We start from the raw sequence: 19,391 nt of genomic DNA on the forward strand, positions 1-19,391 counted from the left end.
CTTTTGCTGGCAAAGTAATGTCTCTGCTTTTAAATATGCTATCTAGGTTGGCCATAACCTTCCTTCCAAGGAGTAAGCATCTGCTTCTGTTAGGTCATACCATTTCTTTCCTTTACTGTGTCCATCTTTGCATGAAATGTTCCCTTGGTATGTCTAATTTTCTTGAAGAGATCTCTAGTCTTTCCCATTCTATTGTTTTCCTCTATTTCTTTGCATCAATCACTGAGGAAGGCTTTCTTATCTCTCCTTGCTATTCTTTGGAACTCTGCATTCAAATGGGTATATCTTTCCTTTCTCCTTTTCCTTTAGCTTTTCTTCTTTTCTCAGCTATTTGTGAGGCCTCGTCAGACAACCATATTGCCTTTTTGCATTTCTTTTCTTGGGAATGGTCTTGATGACTGCCTCCTGTACAATGTCACAAACTTCCATCCACAGTTCTTCAGGCACTCTGTCTATCAGATCTAATCCCTTGAAACTATTTGTCACTTCCACTGTATAATCATAAGGTATTTGATTTAGGTCATACCTGAATGACCTAGTGGTTTTCCCTACTTTCTTCAAGTTACGTCCGAATTTTACAATAAGGAGTTCATGATCTGAGCCACAGTCAGCTACCAGTCTTGTTTTTGCTGACAGTGTAGAGCTTCTCCATCTTTGGCTGCAAAGAATATAATCAATCTGATATGGGTATTGACCATCTGATGATGTCCATGTGTAGAGTATCATCTTGTGTTGTTGGAAGAGGGTGTTTGCTATGACCAGTGCATTCTCTTGGAAAAATTCTGTTAGCCTTTATCCTGCTTCGTTTTGTACTCCAAGGCCAAATTTTCCTGTTACTCCAGGTACCTCTTGACTTCCTACTTTTGCATTCCAGTCCCCTATGATGAAAAGGACATCTTTTGGGGATGTTAGTTCTAGAAGGGTGTTAGTTCTAGAAGGGTATTAGTTCTAGAAGCTCAATAGTATGAAATGCAGGATAGTGGATATAATGGCAAAAAGAAAAAGGTATAAACCTGAACACCTACCCCTTAACATGCCACAGCTAATACTGAGTAAGTTGTAGCTCTTGTATAAGTTGGAGAAGGCAAAACCTAACACACGTCATTTTCTTCATTTCTATTTGAGCAATTGTTCATGTTGTCTATGAATTGCAATAGAAATATTTGCTACCAAATATCTAGACACTGTTGTGTACCCTACCCCTTTTATAACTATCCCTAATCCTCATAAATCTTCAGAAAATTAATTATTACATCTTTCTCAGTTTAAGAAAGTGAGTTAAAAGAAGTTTAAGTGGTTCACTTAAGACTAAGTGCTAAGGCCCAAAACAGGAATAACTAGAACATTATACCTGCTTTCTAGAGGCTTAGCCTTGTTGTTTAGTCACTCAGTCATGTCTGACTCTTTGTGACTCCATGTAGTATAGCCCACCAGGCTCCTCTGTCCACGCCTAGAGATAGGCAAGAATTCCGGAGTGGGTTGCCATGCCCTGCTCCAGGGGACCTTCCCAACCCAGGGATTGAATCTGGTTCTCCTGCTTTGCAGACGGATTCTTTACGGTTTGAGCCACCGATGGATTAAAAAAAAATAAAATCAGTGTAATAGTTACTCCAACAAGAGATATACCATAATAAAGTAGGGAATCAGCTCTGTAGGAGCTAGAAGAGAACACAACTATACTTGGAGAGGTCAGCAATGGCATCTTCAAAGAAGGGTGACCTTTGATGCTGGGTCTTAACCTCCAGAATTTGGTGAGGGGAGGTCCTGAAGCCAGGGAAAGGGATTATAGGATGGTTGTTGATGAATAAGGGGAACAATGATGGAGTTGTGAAGGAAGCTAAATCCTGGAGTCAGGAGATCCTGTACCAAGTAGAAGAATAAAGATGATATAGGAAAACTCAATTGGGAAAGAATCTGCCTGCAATGCAGGAGGCCCCAGTTTGATTCCTGGGTTGGGAAGATCTGCTGGAGAAGGGAAAGGCTACCCACTCCAGTATTCTTGGGCTTCCCTTGTGGCTCAGCTGGTAAAGAATCCACCTGCAATCTGGGAGACATGAGTTCAATCCCTAGGTTGGGAAGATCCCCTGGAGAAAGGAAAAGCTACCCACTCCAGTATTCTGGCCTGGAGAATTATAGTGTACAAGGTCACAAAGAGTCGGGCATGACTGAGCGACTTGCACTTCACTTCCGGAAATGGCTATGAGGGTTTGCATGAATAAAGCAAGAGACAAGTGGCGGAGTGAGGGTATTTGGATGATCTTGGAAATGAAATAAGAACACTGAACAAAAGTTGAGTTGTTTCCTTTTAGCAAAGATTTACTTACAGACCAGGCACTTTACACCATATACATAATGCTCATTAAAAATGTTACATCAGGGACTTCCCTGATGGTCCAGTGGTTAAGACACTGCACTTCCAAGGCAGGGGTCATGGGTTCAATCCCTGGTCAGGGAACTAATATCCCACATGCCACATGGAGTAGTCACAAAAACAAAAAGATGTTGCATTAGTCCAGACACTAAGTTTGGAAGGTGTGTGTTAGTTCATCTGGCAGGAAAAGGGAGTCAGGGCAGCCTGAATATCACATGTACTATATGTGTGCTCAGCTAAAGATGAATGTGTCACAACTAGAAAACAGCAAGTATTCTGACAGAGCCTTGATTTGTGGACATGGGGCTCCAGACAGGTTGGAAAGATAAGCATTAACCACGTCATGCTAAAAGACTTATGTAATATATTACATAGGGTTCTACTGTATTGCATGTTTGCTCCCAGTCAGGGAATGTCATCCCCCAGCATTGTGAGGTCAGGGAACACTCTGGAAGAAGAGTTAGGAGCCTGTTACAAAACCCCAGTGAGCTAGGAGTACATGAAAGAGGGAGAAACAAGAGCATTTCAATTATAGAACCTATCAAAATGCATTTTTAAAAAAAATTTTTAAAGGCTTCCTATGTAATCCTAACAACAACACAGCACAGTAGATACACAACTGGATTTTGAACAACTCAGGGGCTAGGGACATCAACCCTCTGTGCTAGGAATTCCCTGCTATAACTTATGGTCAGCCCTCTGTATACATGGTTCTTCCACCATCTATAGTTCCCATCTACAGATTTAACCAACCTCAGATTGTGTAGGACTCTAGTATTTACTATCGAAAAAATTCCACAGATAAGTGGACCCATGCAGGTCAAACCCAAGTTGTTCAAAGATCAACTGTATATTAATAATAGCTCATATTTATTGAGCCACTATCATGCCAGGCACCAAGTCTTAGGGATACATTTGAGCACATTGCCTAAGAGCTTTCACTGCTTACTAGCTATATGGCCTTGGGAAATGAATCTGCCCAGGCCTCAGTTTTCTCATCTGTAAAAACAGGGAGTTTTGCAGTGTTTTTGTGAAGACTAGTGAGATATAATGTACTTAGAATTATTCCTTGCAGGGATTCCCAGGTGGTGCAGTGGTAAAGAATCCACCTGCTAATGCAGGAAACCCAAGAGACACGGATTCGATCCCTAGATCAGGAAGATCCCCTGGTGTAGGAAATAGCAACTCACTCAAGTATTCTTGTCTAGAAAATTCCATGGACACAGGAGCCTGGTGGGCTACAGTCCAGGGGGTCGCAAAGAGTCAGACACGACTGAGTACAACATCTACGAGAAAATAGTAAGCAACCAAAAAATATTAGATATTATTACCATATTTAAATTTCATAGTGCTTTTATTACTCTGTGTGTGCCATGGCACTGAAGAGGAAACAGAATTTCAGTGAGAAATTAAGTAACTTGTCAATCAGAATTAGGCTCTTTTGATTCCTGATCTTACACAGGCGAGAAGAACCACATGGCTTCCAATCAGCACAACTGCCAATTTCATCATGATACATAAGAAACTGTGATTGAGGTAGATGCCATCATCCAAGGTTTATCCAATAGTGGCTTCTATGAAAGGTCTTTCTGAGCCAAATAAGGATCTCTTTTCTTATCTAATTTATTGTGCTGCTTCTCGGAATCCTTTTGCAGCATTTCTATCTCCCTGACATTTAATTTGCAATCCTAGGAAACCAGAAACTTTCACATATGCAGTTGCCTAGGCTTCCAAAGCAGGGGGATACTTCCTTAACTAGGCAACAGATATTTCCGGCAGAAATCTTAGTCAGTTAATGTGGTAACGTACAGTGGGTGTTCAGTTATGTTTGCAATGAGTCAGCCACATTTCTCTGCCCAGAGCTTCTCAGGGTTGATAGTGCCATGTAAACAGGAAAATCAAGGTTGACCCTAATTATGATAAAGACACGGTCCTACATCCTATTAAAACATTGTTAGTCTAATGGTATTGTTTATATGATTTTAATCGTACTAGTAAAGCTACCTTTACCGGTTGGTTACTTACCATGTCATACAGGTAAGGCTCAAAGAGGTCTTCTAATTTGTCCAAGGTCACACAGCTAGTATACTGTTTTTTATGGCTACAATCACAAAAGACCATGAATTTAGTAGCTTAAAACAACACTAATTTATTTTCTTACAGTTCTGGGGATGAGAAATCCAAGTCTCACAGGGCTAAAATGAAGGAGTCAACAGAATTGTTGCATTTCTTTCTGGAAGCTCTACAAACCCATTTCTTTGCCTTTTCTACCTTTTTGAGACTGCCTATATAGCCAGGTTCATGGCCCTATTCCTTATCCTTCAAAACCAACAATGTTGTCATTCTGACCTCTGCTTTCATGGTCACATCAATTTCTCTGCTTTCTACTTACATCTTATAATTGGAAGGACCCTTATGATTACATTGGTCTGGCCTGGCTAATCTGGGATAGCGTCCTTTTCTTGCTGCTGCTGCTGCTGCTAAGTCGCTTCAGTCGTGTCTGACTCTGTGCGACCCCATAGATGGCAGCCCACCAGGCTCCCTCGTCCCTGGGGTTCTCCAGGCAAGAGTACTAGAGTGGGGTGCCATTGCCTTCTCCATCCTTTTCTGAAGATCAGCCAATTAGCAACCATAAGCCTACCTGCAACTTGAATCTCCTTTGCCATGTAACCTAACACAGTCCAGGTTCTGGGCATTAGCATATGCATATCTTTGAAGAGTCATTATTCTGCCAATCACAGCTAATACAACTGGGAAAGCCAGGACTGGAACCTAAATATATCTGATTCTGAAGGCTATGTTCTTAACCATCACACTGTATCAAACTACTGCAAAAACATCAAGTCCTCATCTTCAAAAGGAAATGACTGAGAATGGGTCTCATGATTCTCATCAGATTTGTTCCCCCAAGCAACTTAATGATTAATATTTATGTTGTTACTCTGAAACTCTGTTTTGAGCACAACAAAGGGTAGAATAAAGTGGGCAGCAAAAGGGTTATTATTAGCCCCATTTCAGGTAGTAGGACCAGAGAAAATACATGTCATGACCAGAGTTTCACTTTAAATAAATGACAGAGCCATCTCAAACCCTGAGGTTTTGATCTGGACTCTTTAAATGCCTCCTCCTAATCAGGTGATATCAAAAAAACTCCCGTTTTAAAAAGTCATTTATAGCTGGACTCAATTTGCAACTCCTCCACATTCTGGCTACATGGCACTTAAGTCCCTCAATCCCTTTGAGTCTTTGTTTCTTCATCTGTAAATGGAAAATAAGAACACCTGTTCTGAAAGCTTGTTAGATAAAAGAGTGATAATGATAGAAGTAGCCAAGCACACAATCAGAGAAGGCAATGGCAACCCACTCCAGTACTTTTGCCTGGAGAATCCCATGGACGAAGGAGCCTGGTAGGCATGGGGTTGTGAAGAGTCAGACATGACTAAGCGACTTCACTTTCACTTTACACTTTCATGCATTGGAGAAGGAAATGGCAACCCACTCCAGTGTTCTTGCCTGGAGAATCCCAGGGACGGCAGAGCCTGGTAGGCTGCCATCTGTGGGGTCGCACAGAGTCGGACATGACTGATGCGACTTAGCAGCAGCAGCAGCAGCAGCACACAACATGTGTATAATAATAGTATCCATTTATTACTGCATGAAAAACCAGTTGACTTCACAATTACTCTATGGTATTACATGATACTGTTCAGAGAGTTTTTGGTAAATATGCAACTAGAGCCAGCTTCCTCAGAATAAATAGGCAAAATTTCCTATTCCATAACAAGAATTTTTTCCTCCAGAGAAGAGCATCCTCATTTTATGACTTTCTAGGATTCACCTGGATGTAGGTAGAATTTGACTGGGCTACAGGTAATCAGCAAGACACTTCAAAACTTTGTTAGAATCTCTAGGACTTTCATTTTGCTGGTAGTGTTTTATTCATTTTTTTATTAGTATTCTAATAAAGAATTCTCCATGGTCTTTGTATTGTCCATGGTCCAGAACAACAGACTGGAAATAAAATGGATCTATCTGGAGGATGCTTTCCTTGAGTGTCTTGCTCTAAACTCTAAAGAGGGAATTTTCAACAAGGTTAACCGGTAACAGAGATGCTGATAGAGGGAAAAATGAAAACAGCAAGACATTATAAGTGCATGAGCCTCACTGAAAACTGCAACTCCCCAAGCCAACAGCTAATTCTTTACTTATCAAAATCCTACATATCCTTGGTCACTCAGTTTAGGAATCTCTCCACATTTGCCTGCATAACTAATGCTCCTTCCTCCTTACCTACAACACATTCTTCAGCTATTTGATTTCTATGTCTTGTAGTAGGGATTATGATCTATGTGACCCTTCCAGTATTTTAGTGACTACTATCCATCCAACTCCTCATTTCCAAGGTCTGAGTACAGAAAGCTTTATTAAGTGTCCCATGAGGTAAATCTACATACCTACATGTTAAAGGTGCTGGTAATGTCAAAGAGTCAAAGGCTATCTGCAAGCTGCATGATTTCCAGTCAATGCTCATTCACGGAGTATCTACTGAGCACGTATTCAGCACCTGGTCCCATGAAGAATGAAAGACAAGTGTATGCTCTGTGCTCAGAGAACTTGCACTGTGATAGAGGAAGGAGATAAAAAGACTGCTTTAAGTCACTGAGTAAGGGTGCAGGGGGCCATGAGAATACATAGAAGAGGATGTACCTTGGACTGAGCGATCTCTTAGGGAAAACTGTTTTGGTCCTGGTTTTAGTTTCTCACCTGTAAAATAAGGGAGTTGGAATAAGCCCGAGGGGGCTGACTCTCAGGCCATGGGTATGTCTAGCCCACATATGTGAGATCCACCTACTGCACTGGCCTGCACAGAGGTTTCTTTCTTTTTCCTAAACAAATATCAGAAGTGTTGGCAACATGGGTCCCGTTTTTCCACTGACAATGATCTGCTGAACTGCGATGTGGATGTCGTCTGCATCTGCATGATCTTCAGTCACTCTAGGCCCTGCCACCTGCTATGAACTCTCTTACATGGGTACTAAGTATCTTTTGCCAATTTTCACCAGGCAATAGGCCAGCCCCCTCACAAACTTTAGGATTAACTGGTATATAATGTACCTTCCAATTTGAATAATCTGGCCTTCTGTTTACTTAAATCTGTGAATAAATTGTTAATCCAACCTTAATACTTGAATCAGGAATATAGAGATTAATTAAGACATAGCTCTTGCCTCCAACAGAGGAGCTAAGGAGAAACCAACTGTAGCAAACGATTGAAACAGAGTGTGACATGTGCCAACAGGAAGGGAGGCATGAAAGGAGAGAAAGAACAAATTCTTGTGAGGGACAGACAAGTTTTACGGCAGAACTTCATCAGGAAAACAGCAAGGGGAGGAGATTTATCAACGGACTGCATATATTTGGGCATACTGTAGGTTCAAAGTAGCTGGTTACGGAACAGATTAGAATTAGCTAAATTCTGAGATGAGAAAGCAGCATGTACAAAGACAAAGAGGTGAGTGATAAAGACTTTCTATTCTAGGAGCCAAAATTACTTAAGCAGAGTTGTGTATAGAATTCACACTGAGAAGAAATGAGATATGAGGCTGAGAAGGCAGAAAACAATCCAGTAATGTGGGATCTTGTGTGTCATGCTGATGAGTTTTAATTTATTCTGAAGATAATAAGTTACCACAGTAAGGGATTAAGTAGAGAGCCCATGAATAGATCTGTGGGGTTTGGTGAAAGATCATCCTGTCAGGAGAGTGGGTGGTCAACTGGAGGGGAACATGCTATTAATGCAGAAATGAGTTATCAGCCCATTGTGATAACTCTGGCAAGACAAGATATATCAGTTAGGATCTGTATGTTTCAAATGAGAGAAATCCCTAGTCAAATTTAGCTAATCAACATGTAAACTTATTGGCTCATGTAATGAAAATAGTAGCATGGGCTTCAAGTATGGCTTAATGCAGGGTCCCCAGATCCATTTTTCTGCTCTTCCCTTGGCTATGCTTCATTCTCTGGCTGGCTTCCCTCACAGTGGTAAATTAATCCAGGGTTAATATCATCAGTACAATATCCCAGAAATAATCTCCTTGCATCTCTTTGGCAAAATGAATCACGTGCTCTTGATTCAATCTTTTGTCTCAGAATGTGAAAAGCTAGGTCCCTGATCCAATTACTAGGGTAAGGTATATATATATAGAATTACCACTGGATTGGCCAAACATACCCCTGAATCTGGGGATTGGAATAGCTTCCCCTGAATTTCCCGTATAGAGGTGAACTGTACGTAAATGCACAAGATTTAGATCACTACTAGGAAGAGAAAAGAAGTGCTTAGGATAGTGCCATCAAATGCTAGGATGATGATGATCTGAGACATGTCAGGAGTGAAGTAAAGGAGAGGATAGAGAAATGTTAAAGAGACAGAAGGATCAAGATTCAGCCATTGATTGAATGTGGGAGGCAAAGAAAGGGAATTGAGAAAGAATGTTCACCTTTCAGACACAGATAACTAGAGTCCCTGGAAGATAAGCATATTTTGAAGTAAAGATAATGAGTTGACTTTTGATCATGTTAGTTGGCCCTGACTCTTAACTATGCAAGTGATGTCTACATATTAGTTGGATGGTTAAGACTGACTCACAGGTAATGGGACAAGAAATAAAGATTAAGAGCATGACAGGATCATAGACGGAATCCACAAGTGACAGGGTTATGTGAGAAAAGCAACTTCTGGACATGTTATGATAAAATTGTTTTTAAGAGACATGATGCCTACAAGAGGGCAAATCTCACCTCAGAAATAATAGAGATCCTACTAACCTCTGAGAATAATCTCTCCATATTCAGACCAAGGAGTTCCAGCTGAGTGACTGAGGGAGTTGATAAGCCACTTTGTCATCTCCTTTCAGTGTTTCTTCAAATGAGCTAAAATGCACTGTAGCTGCCATTGGTGTCTGCCCTCTGGGAGTTTACAATGTTAGACAAGTGTTCAGTATATTTAGGATATGAACTGTGTCTGAAAATATGCCCTCATCATAAGAGAGAAGCAATGGATTTCTAGTGTCCAGAAATATCATAGGGCTGACTGGAATTTGACTCATATTTGATAATATGTAGCTTGTCAGGATATTAAATATTACAGAGGTAGCTCATCACTGCAGATTAATGAAGTCACCAGAATCATTTAGAAAGCAATTGAGTGGCTAATTTTAATTAGAAATTTGATTGCTACTATTGAAATGAAACAAGAGGAACTTATACCCCTCACCCATAAATGTTTTTCCTATTGGAACAACAGTTACTATGTCAATCTTTAGTTCATTAGTGGGTCTTTGCTAAGATTAGATGATTTCCAAAGAATAGATTATTTTAAGCAGAGAATACAAGGTAGCAGGACTTCAATCAGGAAAATTCCTGGAATCAAAAAGACAGGATTAAAAAATGACATTTTCTGAACCTGAGGTAATATAATGAAAGAAAGAGTATATAAAGAGATAGCATTAATTGTGCTCCCAGGAAATAAGATTTTTCCAAGAAATATAATTACAGGTATGATACTAACAGGTTGGGATGTTTTCTTCAGGTTGGCAAGGAGTCAAGGAAGAAATCCATTTAAAAACAAGGACTTATGAAAACCTGAAAATGTTTACCATGAAATTTTGTAATTAGGTAAGATGTTGATTAGCATGTGTTTTTAGAAATGAGAGACTGGAGAATAGAAAATGTCACTTGTCAGATCTTATTCTCACATGGAGAGGGAGAGACAGAAAACGAGAATAAGAGGGAAGAGGAGATAGAGACACACACACATATATGGAAAATAGGCATTTTCCTTACCAAACTGTCAAACTCTAGAATAATGACCATTCTGTGGGCTCTCCCTGGACTGTAACATTTATGTCCACCTATAATCTGTTTATCTCTAATTTGGCTTCCCAGTCATCCCAGGACTTGATGAGGGTAGAAAAGGGAAGAGTCATGATTGAAAGCCTAATAAAATCAAAATATAATTTTATGTATTAATACTTTGCACATAATTCACACAATACCTGCCTCCCAAGAATCCTGTGTACAGGTCAAGAAACAACAGTTAGAACCCCACATGGAACAATGGACTGTTTCAAAATTGGGAAAGGAGTACGTCAAGGCTGTATATTGTCCCCTTGCTTATTTAACTTCTATGCAGAGTACATCATGTACAATGCTGGGCTACAAGAAGCACAAGCTGGAATCAAGAGAAATATCAATAACCTCAGATATGCAGATGATACCATCCTAATGACAGAAAACTAAGAGGAACTAAAGAGTCCCTTGATGAAGGTGAAAGACGAGAGTGAAAAAGTTGGCCTAAAACTCAACATTCAAAAAACTAAGATCATGGCATCTGGTCCCATCACTTCATGGCAAATAGATGGATAAAAAATGGAAACAGTGACAGACTTTATTTTCTTGGGCTTCAAAATCACTGTGGATGGTGACTGCAGCCATGAAATTAAAAGAAACTTGTTCTTTGGAAGAAAAGCTATGACAAAACTAGACAGTGTAGGGACACATGTACACCCATGGCTGATTCAAGTCAATATATGGCAAAAACCACCACAATATTGTAAAGTATTTAGCCTCCAATTAGAATTAATTAATTAATTAAAAAATAAAAATATAAAGCACACAGTACTTTCCTGACAAAGGTCCGTATAGTAAAGCTATGGTTTTTCAAGTAGTCATGTACAGATGTGAGAGCTGGACCATAAAGAAGGCTGAGTGCTGAAGAACTAATGCTTTTGAACTGTGGTGTTGGATTAGACTCTTGAGAGTCCCCTGGACAGCAAGGAGACCAAACCACTCAAGCTTAATGATTCAAGTGCATAACTTTTATCATGCTCTTTATTTCTAATCGAATGCCACTGCTGATCTGACAGGAGGTATCAGTTGGCAACCCAAAGGTTGAGGATCCCTGTTCTAGAATCTTTTGGAAATGATTGTTTAAAAAGCATTTTTAAAAAGCTTTTTACCCATTCACTCTTTCATTTACAAGATTTTAAGTAAGGTATCCACAGTGGACACTTCATTACAGTTATCACATACACAGCTTCCCAGTTCACTTTATCCACAGATTTTTCTAAATCAAAGCAGAATGATCAGATCAGGAACACTGCATTGCACAAATTCCATGGACATTGTAATGTATTTAAATAGTGTTCTCAGAGGACTTCTAACACTTTACTTCTGAACAGCCTCTAGCCAAATTTCAAGGAAACAAATTGTTTCTTTTTGGATGCAAAAATGCAAACTTTATGGCTGTTTTGGAGAATTAATAAAATGGAGGTTTACTTTGAGAGGAGATTGGATTTTCATAGTAGTAGCTTTGTCATTATTCTTAAACTCATCGCCAAAGACTTGTACTTGAACACTTTTCTTGTAATGGAAAAGAGTTTTTCAGTTGTTTCTATATCTCCTTTATAAAGGGTACCAGGGAAGTTCTGGTACTTTTAAAACCCAAGTTAGAGAGAACATAAAGAAGATACAAATCTGATTGTGCTACAACTATTCCAGCCATGGATGGACATGGAAAAATGTATAATTCATCTCACAAGACCAGCCTGGTATTACTACATATGGTCTCTTTATAGTCTTTTTCACTGCAGTTGAATGGTGGTTAATGGTAATTCCATTCTATTTGCTCAGGTCAAAAATCTTGGAGTAATTCCTAACTATTTTCTCTCTGTCACACCCAATACCTAGTTCAACCATAAATTATATAATCTCCAACTACCATTTAAATCTCCACATGAGTTTTCTGGACATAGATTTGCTTTCTGACCTCAGACACAACTGAAGCCACTGTGTACAGGACCACCATAGTTAGAGGACTCATGTCTCTTCCCTCTGCTTTTACTCACTTGCCAAATATACTCTTGTAAAAACTTAATAATGGAACCAGGAACACATGGTTTGAAAGATGGGTTGAAGTAAGCATGTAAAGAACAAGTAAATCGGATAGTATAGGAACTATTCCAGGCTATGAGCGAACATGGAAATGTCTCTTATTCATTCTATAAAACCAGCCTAGTGTCAATACAGGTTGAATACTAGAAGCCCAGAACCAATGCTTACAGATCTACTGTGGGTCATGATGCCTGGGAATGCTACCTGTATCTCCTGATGCCCCCCCACCCACGCTCCCACCTCATCCTCAGAGATTGTTTCTTGTAAGAATTGATGCCAAAACCTCTGGGAAGGCTTTTGGTTTCCTGATATAGGTTGAACTCCCCTTCTTCTTTCTTTCTTCTCCTTTTCTCTGGATCACAGATATGAGGTAATTCCCTACAAGATTGCTATTTCTGATTATATCACTTTTTTTTTTTATATCACTTTTATTTTTCCATCTCAGTAAAATCTAAGGTCAATGTTACCAGGTAGATTATAATACATACATACAAAGATTTGTCTTGTCACCTGAGTAACTCACTAAGGTGAGACAACTACCAATCCCTAGATTACTAAAACAGATTTTCTATATTATTCAGTAGATTCAATCATCTGTAGTAATTTCGTATACTGATTTGATGAGTATCTGTACTTTTGGGGTGAAGAAATAAATTTAGTCACCATGATTCTAAAGCCAAATAGATTTAAATAGCAATTAGTTTGCATACTGACTTTCATTTTTTTCTTCTCTCTTACTTTGATTTCTGTTCCCACTAACCCCAGTGGAATATAAAGTACTCTGGAGTCATCCATGTATAAATTTGAATTGACAGGTCTTCTAAACTTGAAACCCAGTTCATGTGGCACTTGAAAACTCCAGATCTCTTCTTTTATCTCCTTTGTGTGAGGGTTACTATGATGATGAGAAGATACAGCAAATGTTGTCATTATTAAAGTTGATAATATCTCTTAGCAGCTCTCTCTGAGCAAGTTTGGACTGAGACATTGCCTAATTTTCACGGTAGTGGATGACATGAAAGTAGTAAAAATGTTGATGATCAAAATATATGTGCCTTGTTTTATTTTATCCTAGACTCCAAGTTGCCTAGTTTCAAAATGAATGTACCCCTATCCCTATCACCATTACTTTATAACACTCTCTCTGCCTCTTGGGGGTTCTGGTAGTACTTCTCACTATCTGAACATATATGTGTGACACACAAATATACATATACACATACATATTTGTTTACTTGTTTTTCAGTTGTTTTACCATAAAAATGTATCTTCCATGAAGGCTGAAGTACCTAGAATATTGTGTAATATATTTCTTCTTTCCCTACAGATTATGTCTAGCTTTTTATATAAAAACTGTTTTGACTGATCTTTGCATTTCTCTCACCTTCCTTTTATCCTTGTAATCTATGGAAGGAAATGAGACTTAATTTTGAGTACATATCATGTACTAAATATTGTAGTAGGCAACTTCATATCTAAATTCACTTAATATTCCTAGCTATTCTATAATTTAGGGTAGCTAAATCATTATCCTTATCATCACCAATAAAAAACACTGACATTTCTGTTTCACAAATAGAAAACTGTAAATTAAAAAGAAAATTCTTACCCAAGATAATGGTAAAGCCAAATTTTATATTGAGATCTCAGTTCTCAGATGATGGTTCTAATGATATCAATGATGATGGTTCTAATGATGATGTTGCTGCTGCTGCTGCTAAGTTGCTTCAGTCGTGTCCGACTCTGTGCGACCCCATAGACGGCAGCCCACCAGGCTCCGCCGTCCCTGGGATTCCCCAGGCAAGAATACTGGAGTGGGTTGCCATTTCCTTCTCCAGTGCATGAAAGGGAAAAGTGAAAGTGAAGTCGCTCAGTCGTGTCCGACTCTTAGCGACCCCATGGACTGTAGCCTACCAGGCTCCTCCGTCCATGGGATTTTCCAGGCAAGAGTACTGGAGTGGGGTGCCACTGCCTTCTCCAAATGATGGTTAGTGATACATTATATTTCTCCAGTATTTTATGTGTCCGACTGTTTGCTAGACTCTTTATTAACATTACCTCTTTAATACTAAAAATATTAGTCACATCTTATATAATGCTAGCTATATGCTAGGCACGGTTCTAAACAGTCTAGGTTATTACCTAATTTAATCCTCACAAAGTCCCTATGAAGCTGCAGTAGAAATTGTTAGCTGATCACCAAAGTAATTTCTTTCCCTCCTTGACAGTTATCAAGACTGCATACCCTAGTCTTCCAAGCTATTAGATAAGAAAGTATAACTGAGATGTAATCAATGGATTGTGGGTGGAGGTGATGTAAACATCATTCAGGCTCAGGCCATAAGAATTACTCACATGATCTTTCATTTTCTGGTTAGTGGAATGGACGTGACCCCCAAGGCAACTTTGGAAATGGTGTGCTGAAGATGCTTAAGTTGCCACAGCTTGAGTCTCTGAATGATGGTGTGAACTAGAGACCTACCCCAGCCCCACATCTCCATCCTATGTTGCCTAGATATGCAGTGAACTGCTCATCTGTTAGATAAGGTGCTGAATTTGGATGTTGTATTTCTTATAGGAATTAGCTTATTTCTGTGTTAAGTACTGTTTTTATCCACATTTCATAACCAAGGAAAATGAGGCACTGAGAATTTAAGTAACTTAGAACTACAGTTGATTAACACAGGTTTGAGCTGCACAGGGACACATATATATAGATATATTTTCATTTCACAGATCCTTAAGTTAACTAAGTGTGGGGGAAATTTTGTCCTTGAATACAGATCACAATGTATGGAATAAAAAGACCTACAGTTTGAGTCCTGATTCTATCCAACCTGTTTCAGCTTCTTGCCCTTGGGTGAGCCACTCATCATACCATTGGTTTTTGAGACAGAGACAGCAATATGTGTTTTTTCTTTTTCTTTTTGACTATGTGAGGGTCAGCACCCCTAACCTCCAAGTTGTTCAACGGTGAAACTGAGTCTCAGTGAAGTTGACTATTTGGTCATACTATGTAAGTCAGGTTCAGTTAACAAAATACAACCCACATTAAGATGTTCAATAAAGGATATTTAACAAGCAGAACTACTCACTAAAAGGCTGGAGATGCTGACAGGGCAAATAGGAGACAGTGAGGCAACACAGAGCAGGAACAGAGGGAAGCCACCACCAGTTTCTAAGACTGGAAAGACAAAGTATAGGTAATGTGATTATTACTAGAGCCCAAGGGCTAGGGTGGTCCAGTGTAAGCTAGAACCAATATCCTTCAATAACTGGGAAATATGAAGAGACACAGAACGACAGCCAAGGTTCTGTGTAAAGCAGAGACACCAGGATAGAAAGAGCCCGGCTTCTTTTTCATTTGCAGGCTTCTCCCCAGGCCTTCCATTAGTTGATCCTAGCTAGAATCCAATTAGCAAAAGAGCATGTGAAATGCAATTTGCCTAAGCCAGTGCTCTGCAATACAGAATGGAACAGGGGAAGTAAAAGGAATGGATCTAAGAGCAAATAGGCAAGGGACTAGAATATAAACTAAGGGGTCACAGTGCAAACCTGTGATTGAAACTCAGGCCTATACACCTCCCAAGACACATCTAGACCTAGTCTTTCTAATATGCTATGCTCTCTTTGAAGTGAACATAGCTCTTTCTTTGTACATAGTATATCTTAAATAAATGTTTCCTTTCATTGCTTGTACCATTTAAAAATCATTTAATTCATAGCATAGAGAGAATCTGTCTTTTTAAAACATAAGGCAAGTAAGTGATTTGCTACCTTTCTACCACCTCTCCAGATAGTTCTAGATAAACATTAAACAATCCTATGGATGTCAGAAGATGTCACCACAATAATATGTTATTGTGCCCAACGTGATGGTGTTTGTAATGGGCTTTGTTGTTGCACAAATCTGGTTTTAACTGTCAATCACACCTACCAACTAATTGGGAATAAAATAATTTAAATTCATTGAGCCTTAGTTCCTTTACCTGTGACATGGGGATATTCATACCAAGAGTTCATAGCTGCATTCATAGTAAAATTTATGAGGAATAAATTAAGTTTTATATATATAACCTCATTAAGTTCCTGACCAGCAGTCAGTCTAGTGGTAACTATTGTTGTAGCTGTGGCTGTTGGTATCAAGTCATTTAGTAAGTAAAGACTGCTAGAATTCGGATGGAATGGAATGCAGTTTTGAGCAAACCACAGTTCCTTCAAGATAATCAACGCATTCTGCTAAAATTCAAAGCATGCAAAAAGTCAGGGTTTTTGGCTAGATAGACTCCTTCAAGTGATATGCTACAAACACTTGGCATTTTGACAGATTTGAAAAAATATATATTTATTTTAGATATTGAAGCTTCAAAAATTCATTTTAGTTCACTCTAGTCATAGTACTTCGGAATAATTTCATCATTTGCAATGAAACCTCAACAGAAAAGGAATTTCAAGTGACGACATTCTAGTGGAACAGTAAAGAAGTTTATATAAGCACATTGAAGAAGTTATCAAGAACTTATGTCAATTTAAATCATTTAGTTATTTTTTTCACTTGGGACTAGGAAGCAATATTAGCTTAAAATTCTTAGCTAAATATGCTTCCACTGCCATGCCAAGGCCGGGATTCTCTGTGTAAAATGAGTTTTAGGTGATAAATTCTCTAAGATAGAAAGCAGATATGTGATCATTCGTAGGAATAAATTGGCAGATGCACTTTTTCTTATTTTGATCCTAATATGAATTCAATCTGAATATTGATAAGACGTGGCTGTTGGAATCCCCAGGAACCAGTGAATTCAAGTCTGATTCCAAGAGTACAGAAGCATCATTATTAACTGCCTATTCTTAGAGACATTTATAGTCTAATCACCACAATAAATTACTTTGCCTTAGGGTATGCTGTTGGACATAAAAATAATTTTCTTTTTCCCATTCTGCATTGTGTCTGCTGGTGAGTTGAGTTAAACTCACATGCCAATTTTGACATGATCATATGCTAACTAAACTATAAATTCACATTTATCCACCCTGAACATTGACCCACAGTGTACATCACTCTGAAGCCAAGGCCATTCTGGTTTAAGGAAGAGGAAGACATAAGGGAAAGAAGAAGCAAGACTAAGAGAGAATTTCAGAGTACTCAGAACTGAACAAGTCTGGGCAGCCTCCTAGCCAGTAGGACAGCCTCTGCACCTGTGGTCCTTCATCAGATGGAAAACTTTAAAATACCCCTGGTGGTGGTGGTGGTTCAGTTGCTAAATTGTATCTGACTCTTGCAACCCCATGAACTGTGGCTGCCAGGCTCCTCTGTCCATGGGATTCTCTAGGCAATAATACTGGAGTGGGTTGCCATTTCTTTCTCCATAAAATACCCCTGGAGGCCAGTATTTTCCTATTTTTGATTTTTCTTTTTATTAAGATTTACTTAGAATTGGGTATATGGTTAATTAGGGCCATTAATATTCCCTCAAAGGATGATATGAAGAAATAGTCAACACCTTCATAAAGTGGTTTCCCTGCATCTCCTCACTGTATCTATAACTAGAGTGTCTGTTGTATTTCATTCCAACTTTAGTGTACTAGCACACCCCCATTAACCGAAGAGAACAGAAATAAGATACTGTACTAGATCCTTATGGATGGTTCATTTATTCCCCCAAAATATTTATTGAGCAACTGCTATATGTCAGGCACAGTCCTAGTTTTGGTGGTGGTGGTGGTTTAGTCACCAAGTCATGTCAGACTCTCTGTGACCCCCTTGGACTGCAGCCTGCCAGGTGGCTCCTCTGTCCATGGGATTCTCCAGGCAAGAATATTGGAGTGGGTTGCCATTTCCTTCTCCAGGGGATCTTCCTGACCCAGGGATCGAACAGGCATCTCCTTCATCTCCTGCATTGGCACACAGATTCTTTACCTGAGCCATCTGGGAAGCCCACATGTCAGGCACGGTCCTAGATCTAGGGATGTCTACAGCAATGATCAGACAGACAAAATTACTACTCTTGTTGAGACTGCATTCTAGTAGGGGAATGAGATAATCAGCAAGTTAAATACCAGCATCACCCTAGCATTTGTGAAAGCTCTGGGATCTGAGAGTCAGTCTTGTGATGGATACAGCTATTTAAAACATCAGTCTCAAGGCACTTGCAGAAAAATGACCTTGTTCATTTGAATAATAGAAAATTGGCAGCAATTCATGAACATTTGCTGGACAATGTACTGGCTCATTTCAAGACAGAATTCTTAGAGAACAGGTCTTGGAGCATGACTAGAAAATATTCCCACTCAATCAGTGAGCTGGCCAACTCTGGCCAGTCATTCTTAGTTTTCTATTCACTGTGACTCCTGTGTTCTTGCATGGCACTCCTCAAAGTGACCTTATCCTTGCCTGGACCTGTCTAACTAACAGACTTGGTGGATCTGACAGAACCTCGCCTGTGATGAGCAGTTGAGTTCACATGCTTGCTTAATGGCTCATGGTCAGAGCTCTACATTATCAGGACCGAGTAGGACAACATGACTAGTTTATTGACTGGTATGCAGTTCACTGCTGCAGATGGCTTGATCTTGCTTCAGAACACTGGAGGGTTATGCTGTGATTTTTGTGCTGCATCTTGCCATGAACTCTACGTAGTATCTTTTTTCCAATCACAGATATTTATAACACTATATCCTATCCAGATACATATCCTCAATATATCCTGTATCAGCTAAAGAGCTTTACTGCTCTAGAATCATTAATAACTAATAGCCTTTCTAATTATGTGGCAAATGGGTCAGAGGCATATATATAAAATAGGTGCTTCCAGAATGCAGAGGCATTTACCAACTGTTATGCTTCCTTCTTAGTAGTGGAAAGTCCAAAATAAAATGATTTATCCCTGATGTACAGGGGTTATTCTGGCTTGCCCCAGAATACTAAACCTCTAAAAACTTTAATGATTTGTCAAGACACTAAGACGTTGTAAGATTTACCTTCCAGCCTCTTTTTACATAGAAGAGTGTTTCTTATGTACCTGCCATGTCTTTCTTATCTGGTTATATATATATATATAATGCCTCT

The 19,391-nt window shown here is 39.2% G+C and overlaps 1 long non-coding RNA gene and 1 other non-coding gene across 6 annotated transcripts in view; one reads left to right on the top strand and one right to left on the bottom strand.

Moving 5' to 3' along the window:
* LOC145506337 (uncharacterized) overlaps positions 1–19,391 on the bottom strand; it is a 788,916-nt gene that overhangs the window by 424,220 nt on the left and 345,305 nt on the right. For 4 of the 5 annotated variants that reach the window (XR_014053776.1, XR_014053775.1, XR_014053773.1 and 1 more), the window contains 4 exons: positions 15,421–15,509; positions 7,079–7,135; positions 6,826–6,990; positions 4,397–4,472 (listed from right to left, as the gene is read on the bottom strand). This is a non-coding gene — a long non-coding RNA (uncharacterized LOC145506337). The remainder of the gene's footprint in view (positions 1–4,396; positions 4,473–6,825; positions 6,991–7,078; positions 7,136–15,420; positions 15,510–19,391) is intronic. The other variant, XR_014053777.1, reaches the window with a different exon arrangement.
* On the top strand, positions 2,383–2,455 carry TRNAG-UCC (transfer RNA glycine (anticodon UCC)). Its single transcript has one exon. It is a non-coding gene; the product is annotated as a tRNA-Gly (tRNA).

This window comes from Giraffa tippelskirchi, chromosome 5, assembly GCF_054371585.1.
Source record: "Giraffa tippelskirchi isolate mGirTip1 chromosome 5, T2T-mGirTip1v1.2.pri, whole genome shotgun sequence".
Classification (NCBI taxonomy): domain Eukaryota; kingdom Metazoa; phylum Chordata; class Mammalia; order Artiodactyla; family Giraffidae; genus Giraffa; species Giraffa tippelskirchi.